Source organism: Ovis canadensis, chromosome 5 (assembly GCF_042477335.2).
Source record: "Ovis canadensis isolate MfBH-ARS-UI-01 breed Bighorn chromosome 5, ARS-UI_OviCan_v2, whole genome shotgun sequence".
Classification (NCBI taxonomy): Eukaryota; Metazoa; Chordata; class Mammalia; order Artiodactyla; family Bovidae; genus Ovis; species Ovis canadensis.
This window is the reverse complement of record NC_091249.1, coordinates 12,924,612-12,943,273: the sequence shown is the minus strand read 5'-3', so window position 1 is coordinate 12,943,273 and position 18,662 is coordinate 12,924,612.

The following is an 18,662-nucleotide window of genomic DNA, read 5'->3' as shown; positions in this document are numbered from 1 at the left end:
GGAAATCACGTGGGCCCCACCCGGAAATCACGTGGGCCCCCAGGGGAAATCACGTGGGCCCCACAAGTAAATCACGTGGGCCCCACCCGGAAATCACGTGGGCCCCACCCGGAAATCACGTGGGCCCCACCCGGAAATCACGTGGGCCCCACCCGGAAATCACGTGGGCCCCACCCGGAAATCACGTGGGCCCCACCCGGAAATCACGTGGGCCCCACCCGGAAATCACGTGGGCCCCACCCGGAAATCACGTGGGCCCCACCCGGAAATCACGTGGGCCCCACCCGGAAATCACGTGGGCCCCACCCGGAAATCACGTGGGCCCCACCCGGAAATCACGTGGGCCCCACCCGGAAATCACGTGGGCCCCACCCGGAAATCACGTGGGCCCCACCCGGAAATCACGTGGGCCCCACCCGGAAATCACGTGGGCCCCACCCGGAAATCACGTGGGCCCCACCCGGAAATCACGTGGGCCCCACCCGGAAATCACGTGGGCCCCACGGGGAAATCACGTGGGCCCCACCCGGAAATCACGTGGGCCCCACCCGGAAATCACGTGGGCCCCACCCGGAAATCACGTGGGCCCCACCCGGAAATCACGTGGGCCCCACCCGGAAATCACGTGGGCCCCACCCGGAAATCACGTGGGCCCCACCCGGAAATCACTTGGGCCCCACCCGGAAATCACGTGGGCCCCACGGGGAAATCACGTGGGCCCCACCCGGAAATCACGTGGGCCCCACCCGGAAATCACGTGGGCCCCACCCGGAAATCACGTGGGCCCCACCCGGAAATCACGTGGGCCCCACCCGGAAATCACGTGGGCCCCACGGGGAAATCAGGTGGGCCCCACCCGGAAATCACGTGGGCACCACGGGGAAATCACGTGGGCCCCACCCGGAAATCACGTGGGCCCCACGGGGAAATCACGTGGGCCCCACCCGGAAATCACGTGGGCCCCACCCGGAAATCACGTGGGCCCCACCGGGAAATCACGTGGGGCCCACCCGGAAATCACGTGGGCCCCACCCGGAAATCACGTGGGCCCCACGGGGAAATCACGTGGGCCCCACCCGGAAATCACGTGGGCACCACCCGGAAATCACGTGGGCCCCACACGGAAATCACGTGGGCCCCACCCGGAAATCACGTGGGCCCCACACGGAAATCACGTGGGCCCCACCCGGAAATCACGTGGGCCCCACCCGGAAATCACGTGGGCCCCACCCGGAAATCACGTGGGCCCCACCCGGAAATCACGTGGGCCCCACGGGGAAATCACGTGGGCCCCACCCGGAAATCACGTGGGCCCCACCCGGAAATCACGTGGGCCCCACCCGGAAGTCACGTGGGCCCCACCCGGAAATCACGTGGGCCCCACCCGGAAATCACGTGGGCCCCACCCGGAAATCACGTGGGCCCCACCCGGAAATCACGTGGGCCCCACCCGGAAATCACGTGGGCCCCACCCGGAAATCACGTGGGCCCCACCCGGAAATCACGTGGGCACCATGGGGAAATCACGTGGGCCCCACCCGGAAATCACGTGGGCCCCACCCGGAAATCACGTGGGCCCCACCCGGAAATCACGTGGGGCCCACCCGGAAATCACGTGGGCCCCACCCGGAAATCACGTGGGCCCCACGGGGAAAATACGTGGGCCCCACCCGGAAATCACGTGGGCCCCACCCGGAAATCACGTGGGCCCCACCCGGAAATCACGTGGGCCCCACCCGGAAATCACGTGGGCCCCACCCGGAAATCACGTGAGCCCCACCCGGAAATCACGTGGGCCCCACGGGGAAATCACGTGGGCCCCACCCGGAAATCACGTGGGCCCCACCCGGAAATCACGTGGGCCCCACGGGGAAATCACGTGGGCCCCACCCGGAAATCACGTGGGCCCCACCCGGAAATCACGTGGGCCCCACCCGGAAATCACGTGGGCCCCACCCGGAAATCACGTGGGCCCCACCCGGAAATCACGTGGGCCCCACCCGGAAATCACGTGGGCCCCACCCGGAAATCACGTGGGCCCCCAGGGGAAATCACGTGGGCCCCACCCGGAAATCACGTGGGCCCCACCCGGAAATCACGTGGGCCCCACCCGGAAATCACGTGGGCCCGACGGGGAAATCACGTGGGCCCCACCCGGAAATCACGTGGGCCCCACCCGGAAATCACGTGGGCCCCACCCGGAAATCACGTGGGCCCCACCCGGAAATCACGTGGGCCCCACCCGGAAATCACGTGGGCCCCACCCGGAAATCACGTGGGCCCCACCCGGAAATCACGTGGGCCCCACCCGGAAATCACGTGGGCCCCACCCGGAAATCACGTGGGCCCCACCCGGAAATCACGTGGGCCCCCAGGGGAAATCACTTGGGCCCCACCCGGAAATCACGTGGGCCCCACCCGGAAATCACGTGGGCCCCACCCGGAAATCACGTGGGCCCCACGGGGAAATCACGTGGGCCCCACCCGGAAATCACGTGGGCCCCACGGGGAAATCACGTGGGTCCCACCCGGAAATCACGTGGGCCCCACCCGGAAATCACGTGGGCCCCACCCGGAAATCACGTGGGCCCCACCCGGAAATCACGTGGGCCCCACCCGGAAATCACGTGGGCCCCACGGGGAAATCACGTGGGCCCCACCCGGAAATCACGTGGGCCCCACCCGGAAATCACGTGGGCCCCACCCGGAAATCACGTGGGCCCCACCCGGAAATCACGTGGGCCCCACCCGGAAATCACGTGGGCCCCACCCGGAAATCACGTGGGCCCCACCCGGAAATCACGTGGGCCCCACCCGGAAATCACGTGGGCCCCACCCGGAAATCACGTGGGCCCCCAGGGGAAATCACGTGGGCCCCACCCGGAAATCACGTGGGCCCCACCCGGAAATCACGTGGGCCCCACCCGGAAATCACGTGGGCCCCACGGGGAAATCACGTGGGCCCCACCCGGAAATCACGTGGGCCCCACCCGGAAATCACGTGGGCCCCCAGGGGAAATCACGTGGGCCCCACCCGGAAATCACGTGGGCCCCACCCGGAAATCACGTGGGCCCCACCCGGAAATCACGTGGGCCCCACGGGGAAATCACGTGGGCCCCACCCGGAAATCACGTGGGCCCCACCCGGAAATCACGTGGGCCCCACACGGAAATCACGTGGGCCCCACCCGGAAATCACGTGGGCCCCACCCGGAAATCACGTGGGCCCCACCCGGAAATCACGTGGGCCCCACCCGGAAATCACGTGGGCCCCACCCGGAAATCACGTGGGCCCCACCCGGAAATCACGTGGGCCCCACCCGGAAATCACGTGGGCCCCACCCGGAAATCACGTGGGCCCCACCCGGAAATCACGTGGGCCCCACCCGGAAATCACGTGGGCCCCACCCGGAAATCACGTGGGCCCCACCCGGAAATCACGTGGGGCCCACCCGGAAATCACGTGGGCCCCACGGGGAAATCACGTGGGCCCCACCCGGAAATCACGTGGGCCCCACCCGGAAATCACGTGGGCCCCACCCGGAAATCACGTGGGCCCCACCCGGAAATCACGTGGGCCCCACCCGGAAATCACGTGGGCCCCACCCGGAAATCACGTGGGCCCCACCCGGAAATCACGTGGGCCCCACCCGGAAATCACGTGGGCCCTACCCGGAAATCACGTGGGCCCCCAGGGGAAATCACGTGGGCCCCACCCGGAAATCACGTGGGCCCCACCCGGAAATCACGTGGGCCCCACCCGGAAATCACGTGGGCCCCACCCGGAAATCACGTGGGCCCCACCCGGAAATCACGTGGGCCCCACCCGGAAATCACGTGGGCCCCACCCGGAAATCACGTGAGCCCCACCCGGAAATCACGTGGGCCCCACGGGGAAATCACGTGGGCCCCACCCGGAAATCACGTGGGCCCCACCCGGAAATCACGTGGGCCCCACGGGGAAATCACGTGGGCCCCACCCGGAAATCACGTGGGCCCCACCCGGAAATCACGTGGGCCCCACCCGGAAATCACGTGGGCCCCACCCGGAAATCACGTGGGCCCCACCCGGAAATCACGTGGGCCCCACCCGGAAATCACGTGGGCCCCACCCGGAAATCACGTGGGCCCCACCCGGAAATCACGTGGGCCCCACCCGGAAATCACGTGGGCCCCACACGGAAATCACGTGGGCCCCACACGGAAATCACGTGGGCCCCACCCGGAAATCACGTGGGCCCCACGGGGAAATCACGTGGGCCCCACGCAGAAATCACGTGGGCCCCACGGGGAAATCACGTGGGCCCCACCCGGAAATCACGTGGGCCCCACGGGGAAATCACGTGGGCCCCACCCGGAAATCACGTGGGCCCCACCCGGAAATCACGTGGGCCCCACCCGGAAATCACGTGGGCCCCACCCGGAAATCACGTGGGCCCCACGGGGAAATCACGTGGGCCCTACCCGGAAATCACGTGGGTCCCACCCGGAAATCACGTGGGCCCCACCCGGAAATCACGTGGGCCCCACCCGGAAATCACGTGGGCCCAACCCGGAAATCACGTGGGCCCCACCTGGAAATCACGTGGGCCCCACCCGGAAATCACGTGGGCCCCCAGGGGAAATCACGTGGGCCCCACCCTGAAATCACGTGGGCCCCACCCGGAAATCACGTGGGCCCCACCCGGAAATAACGTGGGCCCCACCCGGAAATCACGTGGGCCCCACCCGGAAATCACGTGGGCCCCACCGGGAAATCACGTGGGCCCCACCCGGAAATCAAGTGGGCCCCACCCGGAAATCACGTGGGCCCCACCCGGAAATCACGTGGGCCCCCAGGGGAAATCATGTGGGCCCCACCCGGAAATCACGTGGGCCCCACCCGGAAATCACGTGGGCCCCACCCGGAAATCACTTGGGCCCCACCCGGAAATCACGTGGGCCCCACCCGGAAATCACGTGGGCCCCATCCGGAAATCACGTGGGCCCCACGGGGAAATCACGTGGGCCCCACCCGGAAATCACGTGGGGCCCACCCGGAAATCACGTGGGCCCCACCCGGAAATCACGTGGGCCCCACCCGGAAATCACGTGGGCCCCACCCGGAAATCACGTGGGCCCCCAGGGGAAATCACGTGGGCCCCACCCGGAAATCACGTGGGCCCCACCCGGAAATCACGTGGGCCCCCAGGGGAAATCACGTGGGCCCCACCCGGATATCACGTGGGCCCCACCCGGAAATCACGTGGGCCCCACCCGGAAATAACGTGGGCCCCACGGGGAAATCACGTGGGCCCCACCCGGAAATCACGTGGGCCCCACCCGGAAATCACGTGGGCCCCCAGGGGAAATCACGTGGGCCCCACCCGGAAATCACGTGGGCCCCACCCGGAAATCACGTGGGCCCCACCCGGAAATCACGTGGGCCCCACCCGGAAATCACGTGGGCCCCACCCGGAAATCACGTGGGCCCCACCCGGAAATCACGTGGGCCCCACCCGGAAATCACGTGGGCCCCACCCGGAAATCACGTGGGCCCCACCCGGAAATCACGTGGGCCCCACGGGGAAATCACGTGGGCCCCACCCGGAAATCACGTGGGCCCCACCCGGAAATCACGTGGGCCCCACCCGGAAATCACGTGGGCCCCACCCGGAAATCACGTGGGCCCCACCCTGAAATCACGTGGGCCCCACCCGGAAATCACGTGGGCCCCACCCGGAAATCACGTGGGCCCCACCCGGAAATCACGTGGGCCCCACCCGGAAATCACGTGGGCCCACCCGGAAATCACGTGGGCCCCACCCGGAAATCACGTGGGCCCCACCCGGAAATCACGTGGGCCCCCAGGTGAAATCACGTGGGCCCCACAAGGAAATCACGTGGGCCCCACCCTGAAATCACGTGGGCCCCACCCGGAAATCACGTGGGCACCACCCGGAAATCACGTGGGCCCCACCCGGAAATCACGTGTGCCCCACGGGGAAATCACGTGGGCCCCACCCGGAAATCACGTGGGCCCCACCCGGAAATCACGTGGGCCCCACCCGGAAATCACGTGGGCCCCACCCGGAAATCACGTGGGCCCCACCCGGAAATCACGTGGGCCCCACCCGGAAATCACGTGGCCCCCACGGGGAAATCACGTGGGCCCCACCCGGAAATCACGTGGGCCCCACCCGGAAATCACGTGGGCCCCACCCGGAAATCACGTGGGCCCCACCCGGAAATCACGTGGGCCCCACGGGGAAATCACGTGGGCCCCACGGGGAAATCACGTGGGCCCCACCCGGAAATCACGTGGGCCCCACCCGGAAATCACGTGAGCCCCACCCGGAAATCACATGGGCCCCACCCGGAAATCACGTGGGCCCCACCCGGAAATCACGTGGGCCCCACCCGGAAATCACGTGGGCCCCCAGGGGAAATCACGTGGGCCCCACCCGGAAATCACGTGGGCCCCACCCGGAAATCACGTGGGCCCCACCCGGAAATCACGTGGGCCCCACCCGGAAATCACGTGGGCCCCACCCGGAAATCACGTGGGCCCCACCCGGAAATCACGTGGGCCCCACCCGGAAATCACGTGGGCCCCACCCGGAAATCACGTGGGCCCCACCCGGAAATCACGTGGGCCCCACCCGGAAATCACGTGGGCCCCACCCGGAAATCACGTGGGCCCCACGGGGAAATCACGTGGGCCCCACCCGGAAATCACGTGGGCCCCACCCGGAAATCACGTGGGCCCCACCCGGAAATCACGTGGGCCCCACCCGGAAATCACGTGGGCCCCACCCGGAAATCACGAGGGCCGCACCCGGAAATTACGTGGGCCCCACCCGGAAATCACGTGGGCCCTACCCGGAAATCACGTGGGCCCCCAGAGGAAATCACGTGGGCCCCACCCGGAAATCACGTGGGCCCCACCCGGAAATCACGTGGGCCCCACCCGGAAATCACGTGGGCCCCACCCGGAAATCACGTGGGCCCCACCCGGAAATCACGTGGGCCCCACCCGGAAATCACGTGGGCCCCACGGGGAAATCACGTGGGCCCCACCCGGAAATCACGTGGGCCCCACCCGGAAATCACGTGGGCCCCACCCGGAAATCACGTGGGCCCCACCCGGAAATCACGTGGGCCCCACCCGGAAATCACGTGGGCCCCACCCGGAAATCACGTGGGCCCCACCCGGAAATCACGTGGGCCCCACCCGGAAATCACGTGGGCCCCACCCGGAAATCACGTGGGCCCCACCCGGAAATCACGTGGGGCCCACCCGGAAATCACGTGGGCCCCACGGGGAAATCACGTGGGCCCCACCCGGAAATCACGTGGGCCCCACCCGGAAATCACGTGGGCCCCACACGGAAATCACGTGGGCCCCACCCGGAAATCACGTGGGCCCCCAGGGGAAATCACGTGGGCCCCACAAGGAAATCACGTGGGCCCCACCCGGAAATCACGTGGGCCCCACCCGGAAATCACGTGGGCCCCACCCGGAAATCACGTGGGCCCCACGGGGAAATCACGTGGGCCCCACCCGGAAATCACGTGGGCCCCACCCGGAAATCACGTGGGCCCCACCCGGAAATCACGTGGGCCCCACCCGGAAATCACGTGGGCCCCACCCGGAAATCACGTGGGCCCCACCCGGAAATCACGTGGGCCCCACCCGGAAATCACGTGGGCCCCACCCGGAAATCACGTGGGCCCCAAGGGGAAATCACGTGGGCCCCACCCGGAAATCACGTGGGCCCCACCCGGAAATCACGTGGGCCCCACCCGGAAATCACGTGGGCCCCACCCGGAAATCACGTGGGCCCCACCCGGAAATCACGTGGGCCCCACCCGGAAATCACGTGGGCCCCACCCGGAAATCACGTGGGCCCCACGGGGAAATCACGCGGGCCCCACCCGGAAATCACGTGGGCACCACGGGGAAATCACGTGGGCCCCACCCGGAAATCACGTGGGCACCACGGGGAAATCACGTGGGCCCCACCCGGAAATCACGTGGGCCCCACCCGGAAATCACGTGGGCCCCACCCGGAAATCACGTGGGGCCCACCCGGAAATCACGTGGGCCCCACCCGGAAATCACGTGGGCCCCACGGGGAAATCACGTGGGCCCCACCCGGAAATCACGTGGGCACCACCCGGAAATCACGTGGGCCCCACACGGAAATCACGTGGGCCCCACCCGGAAATCACGTGGGCCCCACACGGAAATCACGTGGGCCCCACCCGGAAATCACGTGGGCCCCTCCCGGAAATCACGTGGGCCCCACCCGGAAATCACGTGGGCCCCACCCGGAAATCACGTGGGCCCCACGGGGAAATCACGTGGGCCCCACCCGGAAATCACGTGGGCCCCACCCGGAAATCACGTGGGCCCCACCCGGAAGTCACGTGGGCCCCACCCGGAAATCACGTGGGCCCCACCCGGAAATCACGTGGGCCCCACCCGGAAATCACGTGGGCCCCACCCGGAAATCACGTGGGCCCCACCCGGAAATCACGTGGGCCCCACCCGGAAATCACGTGGGCCCCACCCGGAAATCACGTGGGCCCCCAGGTGAAATCACGTGGGCCCCACAAGGAAATCACGTGGGCCCCACCCTGAAATCACGTGGGCCCCACCCGGAAATCACGTGGGCCCCACCCGGAAATCACGTGGGCCCCACCCGGAAATCACGTGTGCCCCACGGGGAAATCACGTGGGCCCCACCCGGAAATCACGTGGGCCCCACCCGGAAATCACGTGGGCCCCACCCGGAAATCACGTGGGCCCCACCCGGAAATCACGTGGGCCCCACCCGGAAATCACGTGGGCCCCACCCGGAAATCACGTGGCCCCCACGGGGAAATCACGTGGGCCCCACCCGGAAATCACGTGGGCCCCACCCGGAAATCACGTGGGCCCCACCCGGAAATCACGTGGGCCCCACCCGGAAATCACGTGGGCCCCACGGGGAAATCACGTGGGCCCCACGGGGAAATCACGTGGGCCCCACCCGGAAATCACGTGGGCCCCACCCGGAAATCACGTGAGCCCCACCCGGAAATCACATGGGCCCCACCCGGAAATCACGTGGGCCCCACCCGGAAATCACGTGGGCCCCACCCGGAAATCACGTGGGCCCCCAGGGGAAATCACGTGGGCCCCACCCGGAAATCACGTGGGCCCCACCCGGAAATCACGTGGGCCCCACCCGGAAATCACGTGGGCCCCACCCGGAAATCACGTGGGCCCCACCCGGAAATCACGTGGGCCCCACCCGGAAATCACGTGGGCCCCACCCGGAAATCACGTGGGCCCCACCCGGAAATAACGTGGGCCCCACCCGGAAATCACGTGGGCCCCCAGGGGAAATCACGTGGGCCCCACCCGGAAATCACGTGGGCCCCACCCGGAAATCACGTGGGCCCCACCCGGAAATCACGTGGGCCCCACCCGGAAATCACGTGGGCCCCACCCGGAAATCACGTGGGCCCCACCCGGAAATCACGTGGGCCCCACCCGGAAATCACGTGGGCCCCACCCGGAAATCACGTGGGCCCCACGGGGAAATCACGTGGGCCCCACCCGGAAATCACGTGGGCCCCACCCGGAAATCACGTGGGCCCCACCCGGAAATCACGTGGGCCCCACCCGGAAATCACGTGGGCCCCACCCGGAAATCACGAGGGCCCCACCCGGAAATTACGTGGGCCCCACCCGGAAATCACGTGGGCCCTACCCGGAAATCACGTGGGCCCCCAGAGGAAATCACGTGGGCCCCACCCGGAAATCACGTGGGCCCCACCCGGAAATCACGTGGGCCCCACCCGGAAATCACGTGGGCCCCACCCGGAAATCACGTGGGCCCCACCCGGAAATCACGTGGGCCCCACCCGGAAATCACGTGGGCCCCACGGGGAAATCACGTGGGCCCCACCCGGAAATCACGTGGGCCCCACCCGGAAATCACGTGGGCCCCACCCGGAAATCACGTGGGCCCCACCCGGAAATCACGTGGGCCCCACCCGGAAATCACGTGGGCCCCACCCGGAAATCACGTGGGCCCCACCCGGAAATCACGTGGGCCCCACCCGGAAATCACGTGGGCCCCCAGGGGAAATCACGTGGGCCCCACAAGGAAATCACGTGGGCCCCACCCGGAAATCACGTGGGCCCCACCCGGAAATCACGTGGGCCCCACCCGGAAATCACGTGGGCCCCACGGGGAAATCACGTGGGCCCCACCCGGAAATCACGTGGGCCCCACCCGGAAATCACGTGGGCCCCACCCGGAAATCACGTGGGCCCCACCCGGAAATCACGTGGGCCCCACCCGGAAATCACGTGGGCCCCACCCGGAAATCACGTGGGCCCCACCCGGAAATCACGTGGGCCCCACCCGGAAATCACGTGGGCCCCAAGGGGAAATCACGTGGGCCCCACCCGGAAATCACGTGGGCCCCACCCGGAAATCACGTGGGCCCCACCCGGAAATCACGTGGGCCCCACCCGGAAATCACGTGGGCCCCACCCGGAAATCACGTGGGCCCCACCCGGAAATCACGTGGGCCCCACCCGGAAATCACGTGGGCCCCACGGGGAAATCACGCGGGCCCCACCCGGAAATCACGTGGGCACCACGGGGAAATCACGTGGGCCCCACCCGGAAATCACGTGGGCACCACGGGGAAATCACGTGGGCCCCACCCGGAAATCACGTGGGCCCCACCCGGAAATCACGTGGGCCCCACCCGGAAATCACGTGGGGCCCACCCGGAAATCACGTGGGCCCCACCCGGAAATCACGTGGGCCCCACGGGGAAATCACGTGGGCCCCACCCGGAAATCACGTGGGCACCACCCGGAAATCACGTGGGCCCCACACGGAAATCACGTGGGCCCCACCCGAAAATCACGTGGGCCCCACACGGAAATCACGTGGGCCCCACCCGGAAATCACGTGGGCCCCTCCCGGAAATCACGTGGGCCCCACCCGGAAATCACGTGGGCCCCACCCGGAAATCACGTGGGCCCCACGGGGAAATCACGTGGGCCCCACCCGGAAATCACGTGGGCCCCACCCGGAAATCACGTGGGCCCCACCCGGAAGTCACGTGGGCCCCACCCGGAAATCACGTGGGCCCCACCCGGAAATCACGTGGGCCCCACCCGGAAATCACGTGGGCCCCACCCGGAAATCACGTGGGCCCCACCCGGAAATCACGTGGGCCCCACCCGGAAATCACGTGGGCCCCACCCGGAAATCACGTGGGCCCCCAGGTGAAATCACGTGGGCCCCACAAGGAAATCACGTGGGCCCCACCCTGAAATCACGTGGGCCCCACCCGGAAATCACGTGGGCCCCACCCGGAAATCACGTGGGCCCCACCCGGAAATCACGTGTGCCCCACGGGGAAATCACGTGGGCCCCACCCGGAAATCACGTGGGCCCCACCCGGAAATCACGTGGGCCCCACCCGGAAATCACGTGGGCCCCACCCGGAAATCACGTGGGCCCCACCCGGAAATCACGTGGGCCCCACCCGGAAATCACGTGGCCCCCACGGGGAAATCACGTGGGCCCCACCCCGAAATCACGTGGGCCCCACCCGGAAATCACGTGGGCCCCACCCGGAAATCACGTGGGCCCCACCCGGAAATCACGTGGGCCCCACGGGGAAATCACGTGGGCCCCACGGGGAAATCACGTGGGCCCCACCCGGAAATCACGTGGGCCCCACCCGGAAATCACGTGAGCCCCACCCGGAAATCACATGGGCCCCACCCGGAAATCACGTGGGCCCCACCCGGAAATCACGTGGGCCCCACCCGGAAATCACGTGGGCCCCCAGGGGAAATCACGTGGGCCCCACCCGGAAATCACGTGGGCCCCACCCGGAAATCACGTGGGCCCCACCCGGAAATCACGTGGGCCCCACCCGGAAATCACGTGGGCCCCACCCGGAAATCACGTGGGCCCCACCCGGAAATCACGTGGGCCCCACCCGGAAATCACGTGGGCCCCACCCGGAAATAACGTGGGCCCCACCCGGAAATCACGTGGGCCCCCAGGGGAAATCACGTGGGCCCCACCCGGAAATCACGTGGGCCCCACCCGGAAATCACGTGGGCCCCACCCGGAAATCACGTGGGCCCCACCCGGAAATCACGTGGGCCCCAACCGGAAATCACGTGGGCCCCACCCGGAAATCACGTGGGCCCCCATGGGAAATCACGTGGGCCCCACAAGGAAATCACGTGGGCCCCACCCGGAAATCACGTGGGCCCCACCCGGAAATCACGTGGGCCCCACCCGGAAATCACGTGGGCCCCACGGGGAAATCACGTGGGCCCCACCCGGAAATCACGTGGGCCCCACCCGGAAATCACGTGGGCCCCACCCGGAAATCACGTGGGCCCCACCCGGAAATCACGTGGGCCCCAACCGGAAATCACGTGGGCCCCACCCGGAAATCACGTGGGCCCCACCCGGAAATCACGTGGGCCCCACCCGGAAATCACGTGGGCCCCACCCGGAAATCACGTGGGCCCCAAGGGGAAATCACGTGGGCCCCACCCGGAAATCACGTGGGCCCCACCCGGAAATCACGTGGGCCCCACCCGGAAATCACGTGGGCCCCACCCGGAAATCACGTGGGCCCCACCCGGAAATCACGTGGGCCCCACCCGGAAATCACGTGGGCCCCACCCGGAAATCACGTGGGCCCCACGGGGAAATCACGCGGGCCCCACCCGGAAATCACGTGGGCACCACGGGGAAATCACGTAGGCCCCACCCGGAAATCACGTGGGCACCACGGGGAAATCACGTGGGCCCCACCCGGAAATCACGTGGGCCCCACCCGGAAATCACGTGGGCCCCACCCGGAAATCACGTGGGGCCCACCCGGAAATCACGTGGGCCCCACCCGGAAATCACGTGGGCCCCACGGGGAAATCACGTGGGCCCCACCCGGAAATCACGTGGGCACCACCCGGAAATCACGTGGGCCCCACACGGAAATCACGTGGGCCCCACCCGGAAATCACGTGGGCCCCACACGGAAATCACGTGGGCCCCACCCGGAAATCACGTGGGCCCCTCCCGGAAATCACGTGGGCCCCACCCGGAAATCACGTGGGCCCCACCCGGAAATCACGTGGGCCCCACGGGGAAATCACGTGGGCCCCACCCGGAAATCACGTGGGCCCCACCCGGAAATCACGTGGGCCCCACCCGGAAGTCACGTGGGCCCCACCCGGAAATCACGTGGGCCCCACCCGGAAATCACGTGGGCCCCACCCGGAAATCACGTGGGCCCCACCCGGAAATCACGTGGGCCCCACCCGGAAATCACGTGGGCCCCACCCGGAAATCACGTGGGCCCCCAGGTGAAATCACGTGGGCCCCACAAGGAAATCACGTGGGCCCCACCCTGAAATCACGTGGGCCCCACCCGGAAATCACATGGGCCCCACCCGGAAATCACGTGGGCCCCACCCGGAAATCACGTGTGCCCCACGGGGAAATCACGTGGGCCCCACCCGGAAATCACGTGGGACCCACCCGGAAATCACGTGGGCCCCACCCGGAAATCACGTGGGCCCCACCCGGAAATCACGTGGGCCCCACCCGGAAATCACGTGGGCCCCACCGGAAATCACGTGGCCCCCACGGGGAAATCACGTGGGCCCCACGGGGAAATCACGTGGGCCCCACCCGGAAATCACGTGGGCCCCACCCGGAAATCACGTGGGCCCCACCCGGAAATCACGTGGGCCCCACGGGGAAATCACGTGGGCCCCACGGGGAAATCACGTGGGCCCCACCCGGAAATCACGTGGGCCCCACCCGGAAATCACGTGAGCCCCACCCGGAAATCACGTGGGCCCCACCCGGAAATCACGTGGGCCCCACCCGGAAATCACGTGGGCCCCACCCGGAAATCACGTGGGCCCCCAGGGGAAATCACGTGGGCCCCACCCGGAAATCACGTGGGCCCCACCCGGAAATCACGTGGGCCCCACCCGGAAATCACGTGGGCCCCACCCGGAAATCACGTGGGCCCCACCCGGAAATCACGTGGGCCCCACCCGGAAATCACGTGGGCCCCACCCGGAAATCACGTGGGCCCCACCCGGAAATCACGTGGGCCCCACCCGGAAATCACGTGGGCCCCACCCGGTAATCACGTGGGCCCCACCCTGAAATCACGTGGGCCCCACCCGGAAATCACGTGGGCCCCACCCGGAAATCACGTGGGCCCCACCCGGAAATCACGTGGGCCCCACCCGGAAATCACGTGGGCCCCACCCGGAAATCACGTGGGCCCCACCCGGAAATCACGTGGGCCCCACCCGGAAATCACGTGGGCCCCACCCGGAAATCACGTGGGCCCCACCCGGAAATCACGTGGGCCCCACGGGGAAATCACGCGGGCCCCACCCGGAAATCACGTGGGCACCACGGGGAAATCACGTAGGCCCCACCCGGAAATCACGTGGGCACCACGGGGAAATCACGTGGGCCCCACCCGGAAATCACGTGGGCCCCACCCGGAAATCACGTGGGCCCCACCCGGAAATCACGTGGGGCCCACCCGGAAATCACGTGGGCCCCACCCGGAAATCACGTGGGCCCCACGGGGAAATCACGTGGGCCCCACCCGGAAATCACGTGGGCACCACCCGGAAATCACGTGGGCCCCACACGGAAATCACGTGGGCCCCACCCGGAAATCACGTGGGCCCCACACGGAAATCACGTGGGCCCCACCCGGAAATCACGTGGGCCCCTCCCGGAAATCACGTGGGCCCCACCCGGAAATCACGTGGGCCCCACCCGGAAATCACGTGGGCCCCACGGGGAAATCACGTGGGCCCCACCCGGAAATCACGTGGGCCCCACCCGGAAATCACGTGGGCCCCACCCGGAAGTCACGTGGGCCCCACCCGGAAATCACGTGGGCCCCACCCGGAAATCACGTGGGCCCCACCCGGAAATCACGTGGGCCCCACCCGGAAATCACGTGGGCCCCACCCGGAAATCACGTGGGCCCCACCCGGAAATCACGTGGGCCCCCAAGTGAAATCACGTGGGCCCCACAAGGAAATCACGTGGGCCCCACCCTGAAATCACGTGGGCCCCACCCGGAAATCACGTGGGCCCCACCCGGAAATCACGTGGGCCCCACCCGGAAATCACGTGTGCCCCACGGGGAAATCACGTGGGCCCCACCCGGAAATCACGTGGGACCCACCCGGAAATCACGTGGGCCCCACCCGGAAATCACGTGGGCCCCACCCGGAAATCACGTGGGCCCCACCCGGAAATCACGTGGGCCCCACCGGAAATCACGTGGCCCCCACGGGGAAATCACGTGGGCCCCACCCGGAAATCACGTGGGCCCCACCCGGAAATCACGTGGGCCCCACCCGGAAATCACGTGGGCCCCACCCGGAAATCACGTGGGCCCCACGGGGAAATCACGTGGGCCCCACGGGGAAATCACGTGGGCCCCACCCGGAAATCACGTGGGCCCCACCCGGAAATCACGTGAGCCCCACCCGGAAATCACATGGGCCCCACCCGGAAATCACGTGGGCCCCACCCGGAAATCACGTGGGCCCCACCCGGAAATCACGTGGGCCCCCAGGGGAAATCACGTGGGCCCCACCCGGAAATCACGTGGGCCCCACCCGGAAATCACGTGGGCCCCACCCGGAAATCACGTGGGCCCCACCCGGAAATCACGTGGGCCCCACCCGGAAATCACGTGGGCCCCACCCGGAAATCACGTGGGCCCCACCCGGAAATCACGTGGGCCCCACCCGGAAATCACGTGGGCCCCACCCGGAAATCACGTGGGCCCCACCCGGAAATCACGTGGGCCCCACCCTGAAATCACGTGGGCCCCACCCGGAAATCACGTGGGCCCCACCCGGAAATCACGTGGGCCCCACCCGGAAATCACGTGGGCCCCACCCGGAAATCACGTGGGCCCCACCCGGAAATCACGAGGGCCCCACCCGGAAATTACGTGGGCCCCACCCGGAAATCACGTGGGCCCTACCCGGAAATCACGTGGGCCCCCAGAGGAAATCACGTGGGCCCCACCCGGAAATCACGTGGGCCCCCAGGGGAAATCACGTGGGCCCCACCCGGAAATCACGTGGGCCCCACCCGGAAATCACGTGGGCCCCACCCGGAAATCACGTGGGCCCCACGGGGAAATCACGTGGGCCCCACCCGGAAATCACGTGGGCCCCACCCGGAAATCACGTGGGCCCCACCCGGAAATCACGTGGGCCCCACCCGGAAATCACGTGGGCCCCACCCGGAAATCACGTGGGCCCCACCCGGAAATCACGTGGGCCCCACCCGGAAATCACGTGGGCCCCACCCGGAAATCACGTGGGCCCCACCCGGAAATCACGTGGGCCCCACCCGGAAATCACGTGGGGCCCACCCGGAAATCACGTGGGCCCCACGGGGAAATCACGTGGGCCCCACCCGGAAATCACGTGGGCCCCACCCGGAAATCACGTGGGCCCCACCCGGAAATCACGTGGGCCCCACCCGGAAATCACGTGGGCCCCACCCTGAAATCACGTGGGCCCCACCCGGAAATCACGTGGGCCCCACCCGGAAATCACGTGGGCCCCACCCGGAAATCACGTGGGCCCCACCCGGAAATCACGTGGGCCCCACCCGGAAATCACGTGGGCCCCACCCGGAAATAACGTGGGCCCCACCCGGAAATCACGTGGGCCCCCAGGGGAAATCACGTGGGCCCCACAAGGAAATCACGTGGGCCCCACCCGGAAATCACGTGGGCCCCACCCGGAAATCACGTGGGCCCCACCCGGAAATCACGTGGGCCCCACGGGGAAATCTCGTGGGCCCCACCCGGAAATCACGTGGGCCCCACCCGGAAATCACGTGGGCCCCACCCGGAAATCACGTGGGCCCCACCCGGAAATCACGTGGGCCCCAACCGGAAATCACGTGGGCCCCACCCGGAAATCACGTGGGCCCCACCCGGAAATCACGTGGGCCCCACCCGGAAATCACGTGGGCCCCACCCGGAAATCACGTGGGCCCCAAGGGGAAATCACGTGGGCCCCACCCGGAAATCACGTGGGCCCCACCCGGAAATCACGTGGGCCCCACCCGGAAATCACGTGGGCCCCACCCGGAAATCACGTGGGCCCCACCCGGAAATCACGTGGGCCCCACCCGGAAATCACGTGGGCCCCACCCGGAAATCACGTGGGCCCCACGGGGAAATCACGCGGGCCCCACCCGGAAATCACGTGGGCACCACGGGGAAATCACGTGGGCCCCACCCGGAAATCACGTGGGCACCACGGGGAAATCACGTGGGCCCCACCCGGAAATCACGTGGGCCCCACCCGGAAATCACGTGGGCCCCACCCGGAAATCACGTGGGGCCCACCCGGAAATCACGTGGGCCCCACCCGGAAATCACGTGGGCCCCACGGGGAAATCACGTGGGCCCCACCCGGAAATCACGTGGGCACCACCCGGAAATCACGTGGGCCCCACACGGAAATCACGTGGGCCCCACCCGGAAATCACGTGGGCCCCACACGGAAATCACGTGGGCCCCACCCGGAAATCACGTGGGCCCCTCCCGGAAATCACGTGGGCCCCACCCGGAAATCACGTGGGCCCCACCCGGAAATCACGTGGGCCCCACGGGGAAATCACGTGGGCCCCACCCGGAAATCACGTGGGCCCCACCCGGAAATCACGTGGGCCCCACCCGGAAGTCACGTGGGCCCCACCCGGAAATCACGTGGGCCCCACCCGGAAATCACGTGGGCCCCACCCGGAAATCACGTGGGCCCCACCCGGAAATCACGTGGGCCCCACCCGGAAATCACGTGGGCCCCACCCTGAAATCACGTGGGCCCCACCCGGAAATCACGTGGGCACCACGGGGAAATCACGTGGGCCCCACCCGGAAATCACGTGGGCCCCACCCGGAAATCACGTGGGCCCCACCCGGAAATCACGTGGGGCCCACCCGGAAATCACGTGGGCCCCACCCGGAAATCACGTGGGACCCACGGGGAAATCACGTGGGCCCCACCCGGAAATCACGTGGGCCCCACCCGGAAATCACGTAGGCCCCACACAGAAATCACGTGGGCCCCACCCGGAAATCACGTGGGCCCCACCCGGAAATCACGTGGGACCCACCCGGAAATCACGTGGGCCCCACCCGGAAATCACGTGGGCCCCACGGGGAAATCACGTGGGCCCCACCCGGAAATCACGTGGGCCCCACCCGGAAATCACGTGGGCCCCACCCGGAAATCACGTGGGACCCCAGGGGAAATCACGTGGGCCCCACCCGGAAATCACGTGGGCCCCACCCGGAAATCACGTGGGCCCCACCCGGAAATCACGTGGGCCCCACCCGGAAATCACGTGGGCCCCACCCGGAAATCACGTGGGCCCCCAGGGGAAATCACGTGGGCCCCACCCGGAAATCACGTGGGCCCCACCCGGAAATCACGTGGGCCCCACCCGGAAATCACGTGGGCCCCACCCGGAAATCACGTGGGCCCCACCCGGAAATCACGTGGGCCCCACCCGGAAATAACGTGGGCCCCACCCGGAAATCAC